Source organism: Staurois parvus, unplaced genomic scaffold (genome assembly GCF_062004578.1).
Source record: "Staurois parvus isolate SC_StPar_1 unplaced genomic scaffold, SC_StPar_1.0 ptg000549l, whole genome shotgun sequence".
NCBI lineage: Eukaryota > Metazoa > Chordata > Amphibia > Anura > Ranidae > Staurois > Staurois parvus.
This window is the reverse complement of record NW_028318345.1, coordinates 1356779-1368804: the sequence shown is the minus strand read 5'-3', so window position 1 is coordinate 1368804 and position 12026 is coordinate 1356779. Positions and strand designations below refer to the sequence as shown.

Here is a 12026-nt window from a genome sequence, read left to right as displayed (position 1 = left end):
ATAAATACCATATTTTTCGCTCCATAAGACGCTCCTAGGTTTTAGAGGAGAAAAACAAGAAAAAAAATATTCTGAACCAATGGACTGCAGACATAGTACAGGAGATGACCAGACACTGCCGACAGTACAGGAGATGACCAGAGACTGCAGACAGTACAAGAGATGACCAAAGACTGCGGACACAGTACAGGAGATGACCAGAGACTGCGGACATAGTACAGGAGATGACCAGAGACTGCGGACACAGTACAGGAGATGACCAGAGACTGCGGACACAGTACAAGAGATGACCAGAGACTGCGGACATAGTACAGGAGATGGACCAGAGACTGCGGACATAGTACAGGAGATGACCAGAGACTGCAGACACAGTACAGGAGATGACCAGAGACAGCGGACACAGTACAGGAGATGACCAGAGACTGCGGACACAGTACAGGAGATGACCAGAGACTGCTGACAGTACAGGAGATGACCAAAGACTGCAGACAGTACAGGAGATGACCAAAGACTGCGGACACAGTACAGGAGATGACCAGAGACTGCTGACAGTACAGGAGATGACCAAAGACTGCGGACACAGTACAGGAGATGACCAGAGACTGCTGACAGTACAGGAGATGACCAAAGACTGCGGACACAGTACAGGAGATGACCAGAGACTGCTGACAGTACAGGAGATGACCAAAGACTGCGGACACAGCACAGGAGATGACCAAAGACTGCGGACACAGCACAGGAGATGACCAGAGACTGCGGACATAGTACAGGAGATGACCAGAGACTGCGGACACAGTACAGGAGATGACCAGAGACTGCGGATATAGTACAGGAGATGACCAGAGACTGCTGACAGTACAGGAGATGACCAAAGACTGCAGACACAGTACAGGAGATGACCAAAGACTGCAGACATAGTACAGGAGATGACCAGAGACTGCAGACATAGTACAGGAGATGACCAGAGACTGCGGACATAGTACAGGGAATGACCAGAGACTGCGGACATAGTACAGGAGATGGCCAGAGACTGCAGACAATACAGGAGATGACCAGAGACTGCAGACAGTAGAGGAGAGGACCAGAGACTGCAGACACAGTACAGAGCATGACCAGACACTGCGGACCTTTAGGGAGGGAGGGGGAGCGGGTACCTGAATTTGACAGGTACCCGCTCCCACTTCCACGGAGTTCTCCTTCCTATACTGTGAGCACCGGACTTTGACAGCCGGGTGCCCATTGCGCATGCGCGAGAAGCGATGCGCTTTGTGAATGGCCCGGCGTTTTTTGGGACCTGTCATGCGTCCCAGAAGACACCGGACCATTCACAAAGCGCAGCGCTTCTCGCGCATGCGCAGTGGGCACCCGGCTGTCACAGATGCCGGGGCGGGAAGAAGCCGGCGCGGGAAGACTACAGCGCTGGACCGAGGAACAGGTGAGTTCCTGCCGCAGAGAACAGCTGAGCGGCCGGCCCGGTATTCTGACATGGTGGCGGCGGAAATACCGGACCGGCCGCTTTATATTCGCTCCATAAGATGCACTGACATTTCCCCCCCTTTTTTGGGGGGAAAAAAGTGCGTCTTATGGAGCGAAAAATACGGTAATTTAAAACATGTCCCGTGATGTAAAACCAGCGTCAATCATGATGAATGCTGCTGATGAAAAAAACTCTGCCGCCTGCCGATCACGACTGGTTCCGTCAAGAGACACTAGCTGAATGATAGGTAAACATGGGGACAGGTTCTCCCAGTGACATCACCACACCATTTTTTTTGTTATTTTGGCATGGGGTTCACCTCAAAATACATACCAGACCCAAGGGGCTTGGGAAGGACCCCACGTTGTTGTTTTTTTTTTAAATTAAATGCCAGCACTTGTTTTGTTTACATTCTACTGTCAGTGGGGAATCCTGCTTCCGATTACAGTTTACGTGAACTCAATAGGAATCATTCTTCAGGAGCACATGTGATAGAATCAGTACACTGTCCTGGCAGCAGGGCAGAAGGACTGGACGTGTTACACATGCCTTGTGTACAATGATGACAGTCTGCAACTGGTTAAGACTGTACTTGCTGCCGAAGGTGCCTCAACAAAGTAATGAATAATGGGTCTGAATACTTACAGGTAAGTACATGTGATATTTTCTTAAAAAGCTAAACTTCTTGGGCTAGTCTTCTACCTTGACAAGAGCTTTGTTATCAGTGATAGTTTAAACCAGCCATTCTCAAACAGGGTTCCATTGAACCCTAAGATTTCTCTAGAGGTTGCTAGCGGTTCATTGAACTGTGGCTGACTGACCCCCCCATCTGAAGGTGCATGTATAATTTTGGGTCCAAGACCACTTGACAGAGCAAGTAGCATGACACCAATGTTTGTTTTATCTGTATGGAAGGGCGGCATTCTGACAATAAATGTAAGGAGAGCATTCTTCTCACATCACCAGTGTAAAGGGCATTCTTTGCACTGACCCTTAATAAATTCATTTTAGCTGGAGTTCCAGGATACCTGAAAATTATTTCAAGGATTCCTCTAGGGTTAAAGAGATTGGGAAGGGTTGGCTTACACTGTATTCCCAGAAATATTTAGCTAATTAGCAGGAATTTTAGGACCTTGTTTTCATATAGTGGAAGAACCCTGACCAATCACACCAATTACCAAATCCCAAGCACCTGGAAACCTTTTATTCGTCTCCCAAGGAGTTGTTTACTAAGTAGAACACCTCTCTTCTTATGAAACTTCCCTAACTTCTATTTTAAAATGGCAGCTGGCTACCCTGTCATTAATTCTGCTTCCTTTTAGGAGCTGATAGATCAGTGCTTGGAAAGCTTTTCCAGATTCATTTTCTCTGTCTCTGATTCTGCTGTTAGGATGGCCCTTGCATTTGCCTGTTCAGGTTACTTCAGCAGAAAATTGGCGATTCTATGATCCAGGGAATCCTAGCGATGCCCTACCTGATCAATAGTACCTGAACAATATGCTCATAAAGCAGATCAGCTATCAGAAGGAAAATCAACCTTTAAATGTGTCTGAAAACCCAAAAGAGATTCAGCTGTATCATATATTTACAGAAATTCACTTTAGTTCTCTTCCAGTGCATGGAATGTCCGGGCATGCTTCTGAGCACCAAGTTGAACACAGTCTGTCTTCCACCTACCCAAGTTGGTTGTTCTACTGCAATAGGTCTGCTTGCATCACTATCAGTATGATTAAACTGTTAATTTCTACATGGGTGTCCTCAGGCTGATGGTGTCATCCATTAGGTCAATTCCCTACCGTTCTTTCACATTGAGGCATATTCACTCTGTAGACAGACAGTTGTTTTTTCTAAACTAAAACCTCAGTATTCAGGTTTAATTGCAGTGTTGGCACTTTGAAATAAATAAGTTGGTTTTGTGTTGCAGTTTGGACACTAGGGCTCAAAAACGTTTGCATCACTGATCTATCCCGAAAGTCTGGAAAATAAAAGCTTGTGTATGGAAGGTTTATGAAAATTAAGGTTCCACCGAGATTCGAACTCAGATTGCTGGATTCAAAGTCCAGAGTGCTAACCATTACACCATGGAACCTTCTGGAAGAACCTGTGCTCTTAACAATATATCAGTAGATCAATTACCATATATGTTTATGTATAATTACGGTATACATTTGTATACATGACTCAGAAAAAAAGTTGAATAACATGATATAATTATAAGCTGCTTTTAACCAGGTTTATTAAAGCCACTCCTAGTACCTGAAACACTAGGACTATTGTATTAGTGAGTAAGTTAAATTCTATAAAAAATAATTTTGTATTGGGTGCAATGGGCAGTAGTTGTAAAGCATATACCAGGGATACTGAATTACAATTCATGGAAGTCCGGTCATTAAAAGTTTCATCCAGCAGAGGTCCGAGTCTCATGTTTGAGCTATGACTCGGGTTCTTCACATCACAGCCCCATCCTCTTACATTACAGTTTCCCCTTTACATCATAGCCCTCTTCGCATCACAGCCCCCTCCCCCCCCCCCATTTATACCAGAGTACTAGCATTAAAATTGCTGAACCCCCTCTTTACATCACAGCACCCCCCCTTTACAATACAGCTCCTTCTTTACATTACAGTGCCTGCTTTACATCACAGCCCCCCTTTGCATTCAATTCCCCTCATATTACATCACAGTGCCTCCTTTACTTAATTGTACATTATCTCCCCTTCTCATCACAACCCCTCCATCATTCCATCAGTTTCCTCAGCCCCCTCCTTACATCACAGTCCCCCTCCCCTTCACATCAGTGTCATCTGTCACCCCTTTACATCACAGCCCCCTTACCTAAATCCCAGTCCCCATCACAGCCCCCCTTCCTTGCACCCCAGTCCCCTTTAAGGCCCCCCCTTACTTGCATCTCAGTCTCCTTCAGAGCCCCCCCTTCCTTGTATCCCAGTCCCCTTCACAGCCGCCCTTTTTGCCCTAGTACCCTTTACAGCCCCCCTTACTTACATCTCAGCCCCCTTCACAGCCCCCCCTTCCTTGCACCCCAGTCCTCACAACCCCCCCCTTCCTTGCACCTCACCCAGTCCACTTCACAGCCCCACTTCCTTGCACCCCAGTCCTCACAACTTCCTTTCCTTGCACCCCACCCAGTCCACTTCACAGGCCCACTTCCTTGCACCCCAGTACCCTTCACAGCCCCCCTTCCTTGCACCAAAGTCCTCTTCACAGCCCACCTTTTTTTGCACCCCAGTCCCCTTTACAGCCCCTCTGTGACGGGAGTCTCACTTTGGGTGGGGGGCCCATGGAGCACAGCTCACTTTGGAGAGGTGGGGAGTTCCCTGTCTCAGCTCCCCATATCCCTCTTATGTGTAAGTCACCCTGTGTCTCTTAGGGGCACACGGTGACTAATGGACGCTGAGAATGCGGTTGGAATTACTTCAGATGTGACAGTAATATTTATCAGCTATATGAAGACTATTCCTGGTTGTTGATTCTGAACTTGACATGTGAATTGAAGGAGCCGGACCATCTGCTCTTTAGTGAGATCCTAATTCACCCAACCATTGTCTAGGTGTGAATTCCCATTCACCTTTTGTTTGGATCACCCAGCTAGCTAACCTAATTAACTTACTATTTAGAGCAGGGGTCCTCAAACTTTTTAAACAGGGGGCCTCAGACCATTGGAGGGCCGAACTATAGTTTAAAAAAAAAAAGCTATGAACAAATGCGGACACGGTACAGGAGATGACCAGAGACTGCGGACATAGTACATGAGATGACCAGAGACTGCGGACATACTACAGGAGATGACCAGAGACTGCGGACACAGTACAGGAGATGACCAGAGACTGCGGACACAGTACAGGAGATGACCAGAGACTGCGGACACAGTACAGGAGATGACCAGAGACTGCGGACACAGTACAGGAGATGACCAGAGACTGCGGATACAGTACAGGAGATGACCAGAGACTGCGGACATACAATGGCTGCGGGAATACTGGGCCGGCCGCTCCATAAGAAGCACAGACATTTCCCCCCAAGTGTGTCTTAAGGAGCGAAATATACGGTAAATGCAGGACACCTTGTTGGATCAGATCTGTGTACACTTCTCACACATCTGGGACCCTGGGCTGTCACCAGGATATGAAGGTGACGGACTACACATCCAGGGAGGGGGCATTCCACAGGAAGACCGACACACTCCTCATATATGGAGTCCATCCTCGTTATCAGTATTCACCCAAAACTCTCTGTGCTCTGCTTCATACTTGGGGGGTCAGTGTATATAGAATAGATGGGGTCATGGGGGTCAGTGTATATAGAATTGATGGGGGGGGTCAGTGTATATAGAATAGATGGGGTTATGGGGGATCAGTGTATATAGTATATACACTGACCTCCCATTACCCCATCTATTCTATATACACTGACCCCCCCCCCTCTCCCCCCATCTATTTTATATACACTGACCCCCCATGACCCATCTATTCTATATACACTGACCCCCCATCTATTCTATATACACTGACCCCCCTATCTATTCTAAATACACTGACCCCACCATGACCCATCTATTCTATATACACTGACCCCCCCCCTCCCTCCATCTATTCTATATACACTGACCCCCCATGTATGAAGCAGAGCACAGAGAGTTTTGGGTGAATACTGTTAACGAGGATGGACTCCATATATGAAGAGTGTGTCGGTCCTCCTGTGGAATGCCCCTTCCCTGGATGTGTAGTCCGGAGTCACCTTCATATCCTGGTGACAGCCCAGGGTCCCAGATGTGTGAGAAGTGCCGCTCTCCAGACTAACTTGTCCCCTCCTCACTTCCCCCTCCCAGGCTGGCAGACAAGGTGTCACCCTGGGTGTAAATCTCGCTGTAAATCCCCAGCCATCCCCATCCTACCTGATCCGATCATCGCACACAAAGGAGCGGCGCTCTCCAGGCCCCATACACACACACATGAAACTTCTGCAGCTCGGAGAGGAGAGTGGGGAGAGACAGGACACTGCATGCCTCTGCTCGGCGGCTGCCCTCCCGATGATTTTAGGTCGGACCTGCCAAACCCTAGTCCCTTGCCTCGCGGCAGATACGCCCCTGCCCGGCGGGCCGGGTAAATGTCCTCGGCGGGCCGCATGTGGCCCGCTGGCCATAGATTGAGGACCCCTGGTTTAGAGTGTTAAGTCTCAGAGTTCCCTGGTTCTTCCACGTGAACTCATGTTACTGATGTAAAGTTCACGTGGAGGAACCAGAGAACTCTGAGAGGTTTGGATATTCTGATAAAGGCTATTTTAAAGAGGAATCATGATGTAAGCATATTCAATAAAGTATTTTAAATTGTATATGCGGGTTTACACTATGATTTATTCTATATATGGTGGGCATCGGTGGATTGGTGGAGATTGATGGCTATACTTGAAAGCTGCTATATCTGGATGACATCTTGATCTGATCCATGAGGCTGTGATAATCCTTGGGTTGAAGCAGAATTTGTGTTAATACCCTCGCCAGTAGGTGTAAAGGCATATTATTTACATCATTTTGGTAAGGGTATTCACTCCTTACACCATAGATGTGGACACAGTGTTTCACAGGTTGTTTTTGGATGCATATTTTTCACTCGATTGATTCACTGGCACTGTCTTGACACTTTCACTTTTTTCACTATTTGAAATCACACATGGTTGTTTGCGTTTATCACATCTGTTTTATTTATATTTTATTTAAGATAATGCACTATGTGATTTTTCTTTTTATGTTGAGGTTTCTTTGTGAGCCATTGAAAGGCTGAATATGAAGATTGGTGATTTAAGTTGGCACAGAGTGACTTTTTATAATATTATATTTATTTTAATTTTATTTCTTATCCTTTTTTTTGGGACTTTTTTTTAATATATTTGTGTGATATATACGTTTGGGAATATTGGTATTAGCATATTCATATTCACAGTTTTTTACACTTTTTGGGGGAAAGTGTATCTTTATGCTATTTATAGCCTTATTGTATTGAATGATTTAAGGGTTACCGTAAAATTCACATATAATAACATGGTGTGGGCGGATTTCTGTTATTCACAGGCTGTGTCACGCTTCTCAAGCCTGTGTCTTAGAATAATAGGAGGTGAAGCCTCCATTAATCAATATGTAATATCCCACCCCATTGTGTTTTGCTGGTTACTGGAGGAGGAGGAAGGGAGTGGTCTGTCATTTACAACTCTGTATACACCCACCTGTGTTACGCTATAGTCACATTGGGCTGCTCAGATGTGATAGGGAGAAAATGCTCAGCATAGAAACACACTGAAAACTGAACATGTGCACTAGCTGCCAACACTGCTCTGCAAAATCCCCAACTGCATTGGGGACATGGACAGAAGGAGGAGTTAGAGAACAGCAGGATCAACCAGCATTTTTGCAGATTGCAGAAAATGAATCCCATAGTGAATGAGTGAGTATGAACAGCATATAATACAGTATTTATTGATAGTTTTATATGATGTGGGTTTAATGACACTTTAAGCAGACATTTCTGAGATGTTCCTGTGGAAGCCTATAAAACATTGACCAGATGTGTAGTGTGTCTTCAGGATCATTGGTGTTGGTATCCTCTAACATGAAGAAAGTGCCAGATCCTGATATCTAACCAAAAAGATGGTGCTCCTTCACAGTTTGCAGTACATGTAATCTGATTTCTGATTATTAAGTGTTTTTCCCGTGTTGATAGGTGTGTTATAAAGAATATGTCTGATGAGAAAGGGGAAGAAAACATTTCACCATATATTCACCACATTTACTCCGTTGGGCCATAGCAGCATGAGCTCAAGGAAGTGCAGATCCCCCACCACCTACTATGCCAAGTATGACATCTGCGCATATACTGTCAGCCTGTAAGTGGGTCCCTCATTGATTGGTGGTTCATGGCATGCTGCCTTTAGACCAAGTCCACTTCTTCAGGTCAGGCGAGTTTGCTGGCCAATCAAGCACAGTAATCCCATGGTCATGTAACCAGGTTTTGGTGCTTTTGGCAGTGTGGGCAGGTGCAAAGTCCTGCTGGAAAATGAAGTCAGCATCCCCATAAAGCTCATCTGCGGAAGGAAGCATGAAGTGCTCCAAAATCTCCTGGTAGACGGCTGCGTTGACCCTGGACTTAATGAAGCACAGTGGACCAACACCAGCAGATGACATGGATCCCCAAATCAACACAGACTGTGGAAACTTCACACTGGACTTCAAGCATCTTGCAGTGTGTGCCTCTCCATTCTTCCTCCATACTCTGGGTCCTTGGTTTCCAAATGAGATGCTCTCATCAGAAAAGAGGACTTTGGACCACTGAGCAACAGACCAGGTCTGTTTTTCTTTAGCCCAGGTAAGACGCTGCTGACATTGTTTGTTGTTCAGGAGCGGCTTGACAAGAGGAATACGACTTTTGAAGCTCATGTCCAGGATCCGTCTGTGTATGGTGGCTCTTGATGCACTGACTCCAGCCTCAGTCCACTGCTTGTGAAAGTCCCAAACACTTTTGAATGGCCTTTTCCTGACAATCCTCTCCAGACTGCGGTCTTCCCTGCTGCTTGTGCACCTTTTTCTTCCACACTTTTCCCTTCTGCATAACGTTCTATTAATGTGCTTTGATACAGCACTTTGGGAACATCCAACTTCTTTTGCAATTACCTTTTGAGGTTTTCCCTCCTTATGGAGGGTGTCAATGATGGTTTTCTGCACAACTGTCAGGTCAGCAGTCTTTCCCATGATTGTGATTCCTACTGAACCAGACTGAGAGACCATTTAAAGGCTCAGGAACCCTTTGCAGGTGTTATGGCTTAATTAGATGATTAGAGTGGGACACTTTGAGCCTAGAATATTGCACCTTTTCACACTATTCTAATTTTCTGAGATTGTGGATTTGGGGTTTTCATGAGCTGTAAGCCATAATCATCACAATTATGACACATCACGTAATGAGTCTATCTCGTATATTAGTTTCACCTTTTAAGTTGTATTACTGAAATAAATGAACTTTTGCACAATATTCTAATTTATCGCGTTTCACCTGTAAATGTTCAGTCCAGTTGCATTTTAACTGCTTTACTGCAAAATATCACTCCAGCACAATTCTTATTTTACAGGCAATTTTCAGCACATTAGCAGTACATATCATACTGATAGAAGTTCACAGTGCAGAACACTCACCCTTTAAAACAGAGTTCCACCCAAAAGTGGAAGCTCTGCTTGTTTGCCTCCTCCCCCAGTCCACTGCCATATTTGCAACTTTTTTTGGGGGGGGGAGTGGATACCTGGTTTTGACAGGTACCCGCCCCCATTTCTGGCTTAGTGCGCCGCAGCAAAGTGAGCCGGAAGTTCGGCCCCCTTCCCCCCATAGTATTCTAGGACACTTCGCAGGTCCCAGATGACTGCCGGACCAATCAGAATGTGCAGTGCGACTTGCATATGCACAGTGGGAACCCGGCTGTAAAGCCACAAGCTGTCACAGCCTGGTGCCCACAGTTGAGATGTCGGCACTGGGGAAAGAAGAGGGAGAGAAGGGATGGCACAGGTGAGCACATCGCTGGACCTTGGGACAGGTGAGTTTGTTTATTAACAGTCAGCAGCTACAGTTTTTGTAGCCACTGACTTTTAATAAACACAAAAATGTCCGGAACTCCACTTTAATAACTTTCCATTCAGTGATCACATTAGTGCAGAGCACATCCAGTTGTTACAGTCATCTTTCCCAGATGTCAGTCTATTTAGCTATGGTGTTACTCAAGCAGGGTGTCCTTCCTTTAGATCTTCCAATCTTAACCAAGACACTAGACCAGCTAAGGGTCTAGGGGGGTCAAGGTTTCTGTGTCTGCTCCTAAGTGTCCTAATCTTGGTAGTTCAGCTTCAGCTTAGCACTACATCACTGCAGATCAGGGGTGTCCAGCTTCCACACCCCAAGTGCACTGGGACCCACTCACATCTTTCATATAAAGGGGCACTATCTCCACCCATTACATCTATAAAGGAGGGTAACAATTAACGAGGTACTAACACCAGCCAACAAGCTTTATAAGTTAACATGAAATATTTCCTACTTTTTCTTTCTCTATGGTCTACTCTGCTTCTCTTTTCCACTGGCCTAATCTGTTTTGACCATTTTAACTCTTTTTCACACTGCTCTCCTTTTCATAGCTAAGCTACATTCTAGCTCTATCTTCTCTCAAGAATAATCAGCTCCATTCTGATCTGGTCTTTTTTATTGGATTTAGATCTGCTTTAATCTGTTGATCTGCACAGCACAGCCATCCAAAGCAGTGTGATTACAGTGAAGCACACAGACACCGCCCCTAGTAAAACACACCCAGCACACAGTTAACCCTTTGATCGCCCCTCCTGTTAACCCCTTCCTTCCCAGTGCCATTAGTACAGTATAAACGTAAATAGTATAGTGCAGCGCTTAAAATTAGAATAAAAAAATGCAGCAAAAGACAGCAAAAAGCAGCAAATAAAAGTCAATTAAGTATCCATGGTGCTCTCTAGAGTGGTGAAAATATCCAGAGCTTTTCTGCCTCAAATGATAGAAATGCACACTCACCAGAAACGCATGGATTATGCGCATGTAGGAATAATCATCCTAGATGTTAGATCCGTCCAAGACCAGGTGGTAGGCATCCTTCTCATGGTGGGTCATCCAGAGCTCCAATTCAGGTCCAGAGATCCCCTTAAGGTCAGCCAGGTAATCCTCTATGGTGGTAATGATCCCTCCTCTAGATGGTACAGGCACCTTCTCTGTGGGGGTAATAGCTCCACACAGGAGCCCCAAAAACAGGTGCCAAAGATAGTGTAGTATGTTCCCAAAAAGTATTTATTGATAAAGTAAAAGCAGGGTAGTATGCATATCACAAGAACTGAATACAGCAGTATTGACCCCAACAAAGATGGCCACCGGGCCTCCTCGTGGCTCCGGCGGTGAAATGATGTCACGCTCTGCACAGCTCCTCCTTAGGCCTTTCGTGCTATAGGAACATCATCAGAGGGGAGGCTGTACAGAGGCGTGACCGACGTCAGAGGTTTATATAGGGGAAGACGGCGCGTGCGCAGTTAGCCGCAGCCATCTTCCTGAAGTTTCGGACAGTGCGCATGCGCGTATATGACAGCGCCATTTTGCCGTGGATCCGCGATACTACAGGCAGAAATTTTATACTACAGGCAGGATTATTTTTAGCAAAGACATGTAGCAGAATACATTTTGGCCTAAATTTATGACGAAATTTGATTTTTTGATTTTTTTACTGGACATGTTTAACCACTTCCCGTCTGGCCTGTGTACATAAACAGCTGGACAGAAGCAGTGCAGGAGCGGGTGGCCGTTTATAAATGGCCTCCACATTCATTGCCTGTGTGTGCTCTGGACACAGTGGAACACTGATCGCTATACGGGACCTCTGTGTGAGGTCCCGATTCATGTGATCACTGATTGGCCATCATTGCTTACTACGTGTGAAATCTGTGAATGATCACAGAAGTCACATGGTACAAGGCTATTCACAACAGCCTTGT

At 45.7% G+C, this 12026-nt stretch overlaps 1 non-coding gene across 1 annotated transcript; it reads right to left on the bottom strand.

The window, feature by feature from the left end:
- Nucleotides 1–3494: 3494 nt before the first annotated feature.
- Nucleotides 3495–3566, bottom strand: TRNAQ-UUG (transfer RNA glutamine (anticodon UUG)). Its single transcript has one exon. It is a non-coding gene; the product is annotated as a tRNA-Gln (tRNA).
- Nucleotides 3567–12026: the final 8460 nt, after the last annotated feature.